Source organism: Indicator indicator, chromosome 9, assembly GCF_027791375.1.
Source record: "Indicator indicator isolate 239-I01 chromosome 9, UM_Iind_1.1, whole genome shotgun sequence".
In the NCBI taxonomy this organism is placed as follows: domain Eukaryota; kingdom Metazoa; phylum Chordata; class Aves; order Piciformes; family Indicatoridae; genus Indicator; species Indicator indicator.
The window spans coordinates 34,734,056-34,743,285 of record NC_072018.1 but is presented as its reverse complement, the minus strand read 5'-3'; positions in this window follow the sequence as shown (position 1 = coordinate 34,743,285).

Sequence of the window (9,230 nt, the reverse complement as noted above, 5' to 3'; positions counted from 1 at the left end):
GAGATAAAAAGAACTGCAGCAAAGACAGGGGAGATTAGAGGGGCAGCTTCCCTAGGGTCCTCACCCCCTGATGGGCTGCCAAGCTGAGGAAGAGCCAATGGGATCCTGGGGTGCATCAAGAAAAGTGTGGCCAACAGGTCCAGGGAAGTTCTTCTACCTCTCTCCTCTGCCCTGCTAAGGCCACAGCTGCAATCCTGTTTCCAGTTCTGGGCTCCCCAGTTCAAGAGAGACAGAGACCTGCTGGAGAGAATCCAACAGAGAGCCATGAGGATGCTTAGGGGACTTGAGCATCTCCCCTGTGAAGAGAGACTGAGAGCCCTGGGGCTGTTTAGTCTGGAGAAGAGAAGACTGAGAGGGGATCTGATCAATGTCTATCAATAGCTGAGGGGTGGGTGTCAAGTGGAGGGGGCCAGGCTCTTTTCAGTGATGGACAGTGATAAGACATGAAACAATTGATACAAACTTGGACATAGAAGATTTCAGCTCAACATGAGGAGAAACTTCTTTACAGTGAGGGTGACAGAGCCCTGGAACAGGCTGTCCAGAGGGGTAGTGGAGTCTCCTTCTCTGGAGACTTTCCAACCCCACCTGGATGCATTTCTGTGCAGACTACCCGAAGTGATTCTGCTTTGGCAGGGGGGTTGAACTCGATCTCTTGAGGTGCCTTCCAACCTCTAATGTACTGTGATAGTGTGACCTGCCCAGGGAAATGTCCTCTCAAAAGCAGTAAGATTCACAGATTGTATCAGGTTGGAAGGGATCCTTGAAGGTGATCTTGTCCAAGATCTGAAGGAATGAGCAACCCTAGAGGCAGGACACACCATAACCATCACCCCATGAGCACTTTCAGCCATGTCACTGAATCCCTTGAGGAGTTTAGACAGATTTGTGTGCTCAGGAGGTCAGGGTACATGTGGGGAGAGAAGACAGATGTATGAAATATAAATATCTGAAGGCTGGGGGTCAAGAGAGAGGGGACAGACTCTGCTCAGTTGCACCCTGGGATAGGACAAGGGGCAGTGGATGGAAACTCCAGCACAGGAGGTTCCACCTCAACATGAGGAGGAACTTCTTCACTGGGAGGGTCACAGAGCACTGGAACAGGCTCCGCAGACAGGTTGTGGAGTCTCCTTCTCATAGAATCAACCAGGTTGGAAGAGACCTCCAAGCTCATCCAGTCCAACCTATCACCCAACCCTAAGCAATCAACCAGACCATGGCACTAAGTGCCCCATCCAGGCTTCTCTTGAACATCTCCAGGGATGGTGACTCCACCACCTCCCTGGGCAGTACATCCCAATGGCAAATCTCTCTCTCTGTGAAGAACTTCCTCCTAACACCCAGCCTAGACCTCCCCTGGCGCAGCTTGAGACTGTGTCCTATTGTTCTGCTGCTGCTTGCCTGGGAGGAGACCAACCCCTCCTGGCTACAACCTCCCTTCAGGTAGTTGTAGAGAGCAATGAGGTCTCCTCTGAGCCTCCTCTTCTCCAGGCTAAACACCCCCAGCTCCCTCAGCCTCTCCTCACAGGGCTGTGTTCCAGACCCCTCCCCAGCTTTGTTGCCCTTCTCTGGGCATGTTTCAGTACCTCAACGTCTCTCTTGAATCGAGCAGCCCAGAACTGGACACAGTCTCTGGAGACTTTCAAGACCCATCTGGATGTGTTCCTGTGTGACCTGTGTTAGATTCTGTGTTCCTGCTCTGGCAGGGGGCTTGGAGTGGAAGACCTCCAGAGGTCCCTTCCAACCCCTAACATCCTATGATCCTATGAAACCAGAGGATGCTTGCAAAACACCCCTCCCCTACAGCTCATTCTTATAGAAACTGTGGTTTTAAATAAAGAAGAACATAGATAGAAAGCACTCACCCTCCAGACAACAGCTGCCAGCAGCCTGGAGGAGGACAGATCCCCCACTGCAGTCCCTGGTCTGTTAGCTGCACACATCAACACAAAGATGAGTACATATTTAAAAGGGAATAAAAGAATTCCATTCCAAAATAGGAGCTGTTTAGATAATTGATTTCCCTTGGACTTACAAGCACTAAATAACACCTACTGAGTCACATCTCCCAGATAACCTTTTCCTTCAAATCTCTCTTCCAAAGGATTGGCCTTTGACAGAGGCACCTTTCAAAGTGCAAATCTAGCAAGCTTTAAGCCAGCTCATAGGTAAGACCTTTTCTGAAAGAACATGATGATGATTCCTCAAGCAATTATTTTTTTTTCTTAGTATCCTTTGCATAGAGAGAGCTAATTAACTGCCTGCCAGGTTCTGCAGATTCCCAGTGGAAAAAAAAAAAAAAAAAGCAGCACAAATGTCATAATTAATTAACAGTTTAATGCTAGGATGAGCAGAGCCAAGGTGCTATAAATATTCAAGCTACAGGACCTCCACAGCAGCACACAATTGCTGTGCCAGCCTGCCCTGGGTGGGATGTTTGGAGGGGTTTCATATGCCAAGGATCACACAATGGGGCCCCAAATCAACATCCCTTAGTAGTAAGCTCAGCCAGAATCAGAGGAATGAGGAATAATCCATCATCTCCCACCTTCATGCTGTTTGCCATCCTACCCCAAGGAGGAAACTCATGCCAGGCAGTTGTCTCATTGCTTGGACACTCTCTACCACCACAGGTGCTGCCCCAGGAGGTCCCAGGGCTCAGCCCCAAATCCCAGTGTTTTCCAAAGCAATAAGGTCAGTCCTACTTTTCCTCCCCACCCAAAGGGATGCTGCTTCTGTAATTTTGTTGAGCAGAGTCACAACAGTGGACATCAGCTTCTCAGAGTCTCTCACACCACAGCTCCCTCCTTGCATTGGGTGGATATGAAGGCACAGCCACTTATTACACCTCAAGCCTTCCAAACCCCTCCTAGGGGAAGCAATGAAGCCATCCCATACATCAGCACTCAGTTACCAGCCTCACCATGGGCTAATGCAGATGGAGGAGGTTTAGACCTGGGTCAAACCCTCTGCCTTACACCAGGTGTGCAATGTGAATATAAAAACAAATTAAAAAATATCTAACTAACTAAAATCATCAGGATTAGCTCTTAGCAAGAGCAAAAGCCCAAGGAACCCCTTTGAGAGGACACTCAGCCCTACCCTTGCTCCTTCAGCAGGCATGCCCAGCACATGCAGGCACTGAGAAGATTGCTCATCCATAGTGGGAGCTCAGCAGAGCACAGCTCTGCATGGGGTCACCTCACATCCTGCCACAGGCTCAGGAGCAGCATGACAAGTCATGATGGAGCAGCTCAGACATGGTTCCCACTCTAAAAATGACCCTGGGGCTCAGACAGTTCTCACCCTGAATGGCCCAAGGGGGCTGAAGTAGAGCAGGCTCCTACAGGAAAAAAAAAAAAAAAATAGAAGAGGAAGAAACTTGTAGGTGTCCACAGGTCCTCTCACATGTGGTGCTCAGACACCTGCAGATCCCATCTCTTCCCCACCCACCTGCAGGAGATCTTCAGGGGTAAAGTGTACACAGAGAAATTAAGCCACTCCACCAGGAACCAGCCTGCAGAGCATCCCAGGCAGTGGTGCCATCACTGCCATGTTAGCCTGGAGAAGAGGAGGCTCAGGAGAGACCTTACTGTTCTCTACAACTACCTGAAAAGAGGTTGCAGCCAGGTGGGGATTGGTCTCTTCTCCCAGGCACCCAGCAGCAGAACAAGAGGACACAGTCTCAAGCTGTGCCAGGGGAGGTTTAGGCTGAAAGTGAGGAGAAAGTTCTCACAGAAAGAGAAATTGGCCATGGAATGTGCTGCCCAGGGAGGTGGTGGAGTCACTGTCCCTGGAGGTGTTCAAAAAAAAAGCTTGGATGTGGCACTTGGAGCCATGGTTTAGTTGTCAGAAGGTGTTAGGTACTAGGTTGGACTTGATGATCTCTGAGGTCTTTTCCAACCTGGTTGATTCTGTGATCTTACAAACAAGGGCTGGTTGTGAAAGGCAATGCTGCTTTTTATGTCTCTTTTTTCTTTTTCCTTCCCTTTTTTAAAAGCCACTGTGGCTTTGCAGGCTGCAACTCCATGGTGACAGGCACCACTGGGAACCTGTGACACTGGGAGGTCACAGCCTGCTCAGCACACGTGGCAGCAAGGGAAGGGAACAATGAGCTGGAGCAGTAACCCAGGGTATGAAAGAGAGGATAGCCTTGGGGATGAGAAAACACACAGCAGAGAGGACAAGGTCCTTAAGTTCCCTCTTTTTTTTTTTTTCCTTTTTTTTTTTTTTTTGCCAGCACTTCTTCAACATCTGTTTGGATGCTTTGTTTGAGTACCAAACTTCTCTTCCCTTTGCCTCCACTGTTTTAACATTCCTGGCCCATCAGTGATGTATTTCAGCACTTCAAAAATGGGAATGTTTCCAGGGTTTGGTTTGGTTTTTCCTCCAAAGTGCTGCCTCCTGTAGGAGGAAGCAGCAAAATAATGGTTCAGTTCTGTTCACCAGTCATAAGGGTACCACAAACCATTGAGCTCAGCCTGGGGATGCCACTCTTTGGGATGCAATAGCTTGGTCCAAAAGCTGGGAAGGCATCAGTAGGACATTCACCCCTCTACAGCCTTCCAGACCTCAAAGGTCCTTTCCCTGTGCCACAGCTTGGGATTCATAGAATCATAGAATGGTTTGGGTTGGAAGAAGCCTTGAAGATCATCCAGTTCCAACCTCCCTGCTATGAGCAGGGACACCTTCCATGAGCAGGGACACCTTCCACTGGATCAATTTGCTCAGGGCCTCATCCAACCTGGCCTTGAACACTTCCAGAAAGGGGCTGTCCACAGCCTCCCTGGGCAACCTGTTCCAGTGTCTCGCCACCCTCACGGGAAAGAATTTCTTCCTAATCTCCAGTCTAAATCTGCCCTCCTCAAGCTTCAATCCATTCCCTCTCATCCTATCACAGTAAGCCCTTGTCAAAAGTCCCTTCCCAGCTTCCTTGTAGCCCCCTTCAGGTACTGGAAGGCTGCTATAAGCTCTCCTTGGACCCTTCTTTTCTCTAGGCTGAACAATCCCAACTCCCTCAACCTGTCCCTATAGGGGAGGTTCTCCAGCCCTCTGATCATCTTTGTGGCTCCTCTAGACCTGCTCCTGCTGGGCCATATCCCTCTTATGCTGGGGGCACCAGAACTGGACACAGTATTCCACATGGGAGCTCACAAGAGCAGAGGGGCAGAATCCCCTCCCTGTCCCTGCTTTGGATGCAGCCCAGCACATGGCTGCCTTTTGGGCTGCCAGCAACCACTGCTGGCTCAAGGTGAGTTTTCCATCAGCTGACACCCCCAAGTACTCCTTCAGATTGCTCTTGAGCCACTCCTCACCCAACCTGTGCTTGTGCTTGGAATTGCCCAACCCAGGTGTAGGACCTTGCACTTGGCCTTGCTGAACACAGAATCATAGAATCAGTCAGGGTTGGAAGGGACCTCAAGGATCAGCCAGTTCCAACCCCCCTGCCATGGGCAGGGACACCTCACACTAGATCAGGCTGGCCAGAGCCTCATCCAGCCTGGTCTTAAACACCTTCAGGGAGGGGACCTCAACCACCTCCCTGGGCAACCAGGGTCTCGCCACTCTCATGGTGAAGAACTTCTTCCTTACATCCAGTCTGAATCTACTCACTTCCAGCTTTGCTCCATCATGATGTTGGCCTGGGTCCACCTCTCAAGTCTGTCCAAGTCCCTCTGGATGGCATCCCTTCTCTTCAGCATATCAGCTGGACCTAGGCATCCAGGATCCTGGCAAAAGTAGCTACAGCAGTAGGGATTTCAATGGAGGGAATTTGGGAGATGTACTCCATCAGGTTAACATCATCCACAAAAACAGCTTAACCAACTCCTCCTGACCCAGTCTTGACCAGCCTGTCACTTCCAGCTCCAACTCTGCACCATTCAGCTCTCCTGGATTCAGATCACCTCCACACCAGGCTGTCCCACAAAATTCTGCAAGGACTGAGAGCCACAAGGTGCTGAACTGTAAAGACATTTGATGTATAAATCAGATTCAAAGAGTGTCTACACAGCCTTTGTCAGCCTGCACAAGAGCTTGACCCTTTACAGGTGCTGGAACCGAGCTACTTCTCCCAGCTGAGCCAGGCAGGGTGGCACAGCACAGAATGGTGATATGACAAGGTGGCTGACTGGTGCTCAAACTAGAGCTGGCTTCACCCCAGTGGGATTCATAAAGTTATTTCAGCACCTGGAGATGCTGACAGGCACCCAACAAGACCACATTGGTACCTAGCTGCAGAGTACACAGATGTTCTGGGTGCATCAGAGTGGTCCAGCAGCACAAGATGCAGCCCAAAGTGCCCAACACCCCTGCAGAAACTACCTCCCAGTTAGAGGCACAATTTCTTGGAGAAATTCAATGTTTTCAGGAGGTCTGAAAACCCTCCACTCACACCACACAAGCTGTCAAATAGTCTGGAACCCTCCAGGCCAGCACAGGGTAGCCTGAAGAAATCTGTTGACACAAAGGGCAGGGAAATGAGGTGATCAGGGCACAGAAACTCCCTCTTCTACTCAAATACCAACTTGCAGCACACCACCAGCCATCCTCTCCTATGCCAGCCCAGCTCCACTCAGCCCACAAGACAACATTCAGCTCCTGTCTCAATTCAGTTAATTAGATGCCTCTTGATTGCTGATAGCCTATACTGTAGAATCATAGAATGGGAGGGAGTGGAAGGGACCTCTGAAGATCATTTAGTCCAACCCTTCTGCCAAAGCAGCATCACCTAGGACAGGCCACACAGGAACACATCCAGATGGGTCTTGAAGGTCTTCAGAGAAGGAGACTCCACAACCTTTCTGGGCAGCCTGCTCCAGGGCTCCATCACTCTCACAGTAAAGAAGTTTTCCCTCATGTTCCTGTTTATATCCATTGCCCCTTGTCCTATCACAGGACACCATTGAGAAGAGCCTGGCCCCTCCTTCTTGACACCCACCCTCCAGATATTTATAACCATTAATAAGATCTCCTCTGAGTCTTCTCTTTTCCAGGCTAAACAGCCTCAGGTCTCTCAGACTTTCCTCATCAGAGATGTTCCAGGCCCTTCATCATCCTCATAGTCTCCACTGAACACTCTCCAGTATATCCCTGTCCCTCTTGAGCTGAAGAGCCCAGAACTGGACAAACAATGCAGACGTGGTCTCAGCAGGGCAGAACAGAGGGGGAGGAGAAGAGTCATCTTACACACATTGGCTTCCCTTCCAGTAATGTAGTTGAAAGAAAAAAACCCACAGATATGGTCAGCTTGGTTTGGTTTTTTCGTTAGAAAACTCTTTCTGATGGCTTCATTACCCTCCTCTGACTTCTTAAGAATATTTGTTTCTTTTATTCTGTGTATTCCAGTCCTCCCATTGCAGGGAGCATCCCCACCAGTAATTCCCCAATGCTGCTCACCCTGAGGACCTGCACACAGAAGCCACAGGCAGCCGAGTCAGAAAAGATGCCTGGGATGGGAACAGCCCAAATGCCAACCCTTTTCAAAGTCCTGGCTCTGGATGATCCAGCAACAAAGCTGGCTACCATATCACAGCTACCCCAGCAGGAAAGCTCTGCTATGCCTGGGCTCTACTGCATGCAAACCCCACCACATCCACCCCTCCAGGGTAAACACACACAGAGGAGGGTGGAGGAAGGAGGAAAATAATTTTACCTGTTGCTTTTGACAGTCAGTGATGACCTCCTCTCCCCAGCCTTAGATCCACAATGCCCTGCAGAAGGGGTCAAGTCCTTCTCTCTTAGGGTAGGGTGAACAGGAGCTGCTCCTCAGGTCCCCTTCACTTCGTCAAGGTGAGCCCTCCCTTTGCAGGCTGTTGGCAGAGGGCTAACACCCTTAGAGCCCAGCTTCACAGCTGAGTGCCATTTCACAGCACCACCACCCACACACCTGATGGACCAAGCCCCACAGACCAGAGAGTTAGAGAATGGTTTGCTTGGAAGTGGCCTGAGAGAGCATCTAGTTCCAACCCCACTGCCATGACAGGATCACAGTACCTTAGAGGTTGGAAGGGACCTCCAGAGATCATCAGCTCCAACCCCACTGCCAGAGCAGGAGCACTCAGGGTAATCTGCACAGGAATGCATCCAGGTGGGGTTGGAAAGTCTCCAGAGAAGGAGACTCCACAACCCCCCTGGGCAGCCTGTTCCAGGGCTCCATCACCCTCACTGGAAAGAAGTTTCTCCTCATGCTGAGGTGAAATCTTCTATGCTCAAGCTTGTGCCTGGTGTTCCTTGGCTTATCACTGTGAACCACTGAGAAAAGATTGGCCCCCTCCACTTGACAGCCACCATTCACCAGCCCAGGTTGCTCAAGGCCTCATCCAACCTGGCCTTGAACACCTCCAGGGAGGAGACATCCACATCCTCCCTGGGCAACCTGTTCCAGTGTCTCGCCACCCTCACGGGAAAGAATTTCTTCCTCATCTCCAGTCTAAACCTGCCCTCCTCAGGTTTCAATCTATTCCCTCTCATTTTATCACTACAAAGTGAGCTTCCCTCATTCTCCATGTCACTGGCAAATGATCCATTTCCCCATGCCAGGTCTCATCAGACACTCCTGCTCTACAGGGCTTGCACAGAAAGTCCTCCTCTGACAGAGTTGTTTTCTCCTGGCTGCCACCATGCTCTGGCTCAGCCTCTCAGAGCCAGGGCTCCAAGTAACTATGGTTACTTCTAATGGTACCAGAAATATTAGTATGACTTCAAAGGTAACTGAGAGGATCCTTCAGGAACTCTCTTCATGATTTCCTCATGCTGTACCTAAATCTAATCCAAAGAATCACCTTGACCATGTGCTGACATAAGGATGCCAACAAAAGAAACCAGATGGCATCAAATGGAGGGGTTTTTTTTCCATCTTTCTTTCCCTTTCCAAAGGAAACCCATGTGTTGGCAAACACCTACTCTGTGTCTGAAGACCAATTTCTCATCTTGCCATCCAGGCTGGAATACAAACCACCTTTGGCTATTTAATCCTCCCTGTTATAACTGACTGTTTTGTGCACTTTTGATAAAAAACTCTTTGCAGCATGGACTAGTGCTTAGATCCCAGGATCTAAGAGCCCTCCTGAGCTTCAGAAGAGTTTGTCCTCCTCAAGAGAAAGCAATACATGGCTGTGAAACCCTTGGGCAAACAAGGTCCCAGTATCTACAGCAAATATCACTACAAGCAGGGAGTGGGAGTTTGGCAAACCAGCCATGATGGCAGAATCAAAACAAAGCTCAGCTCT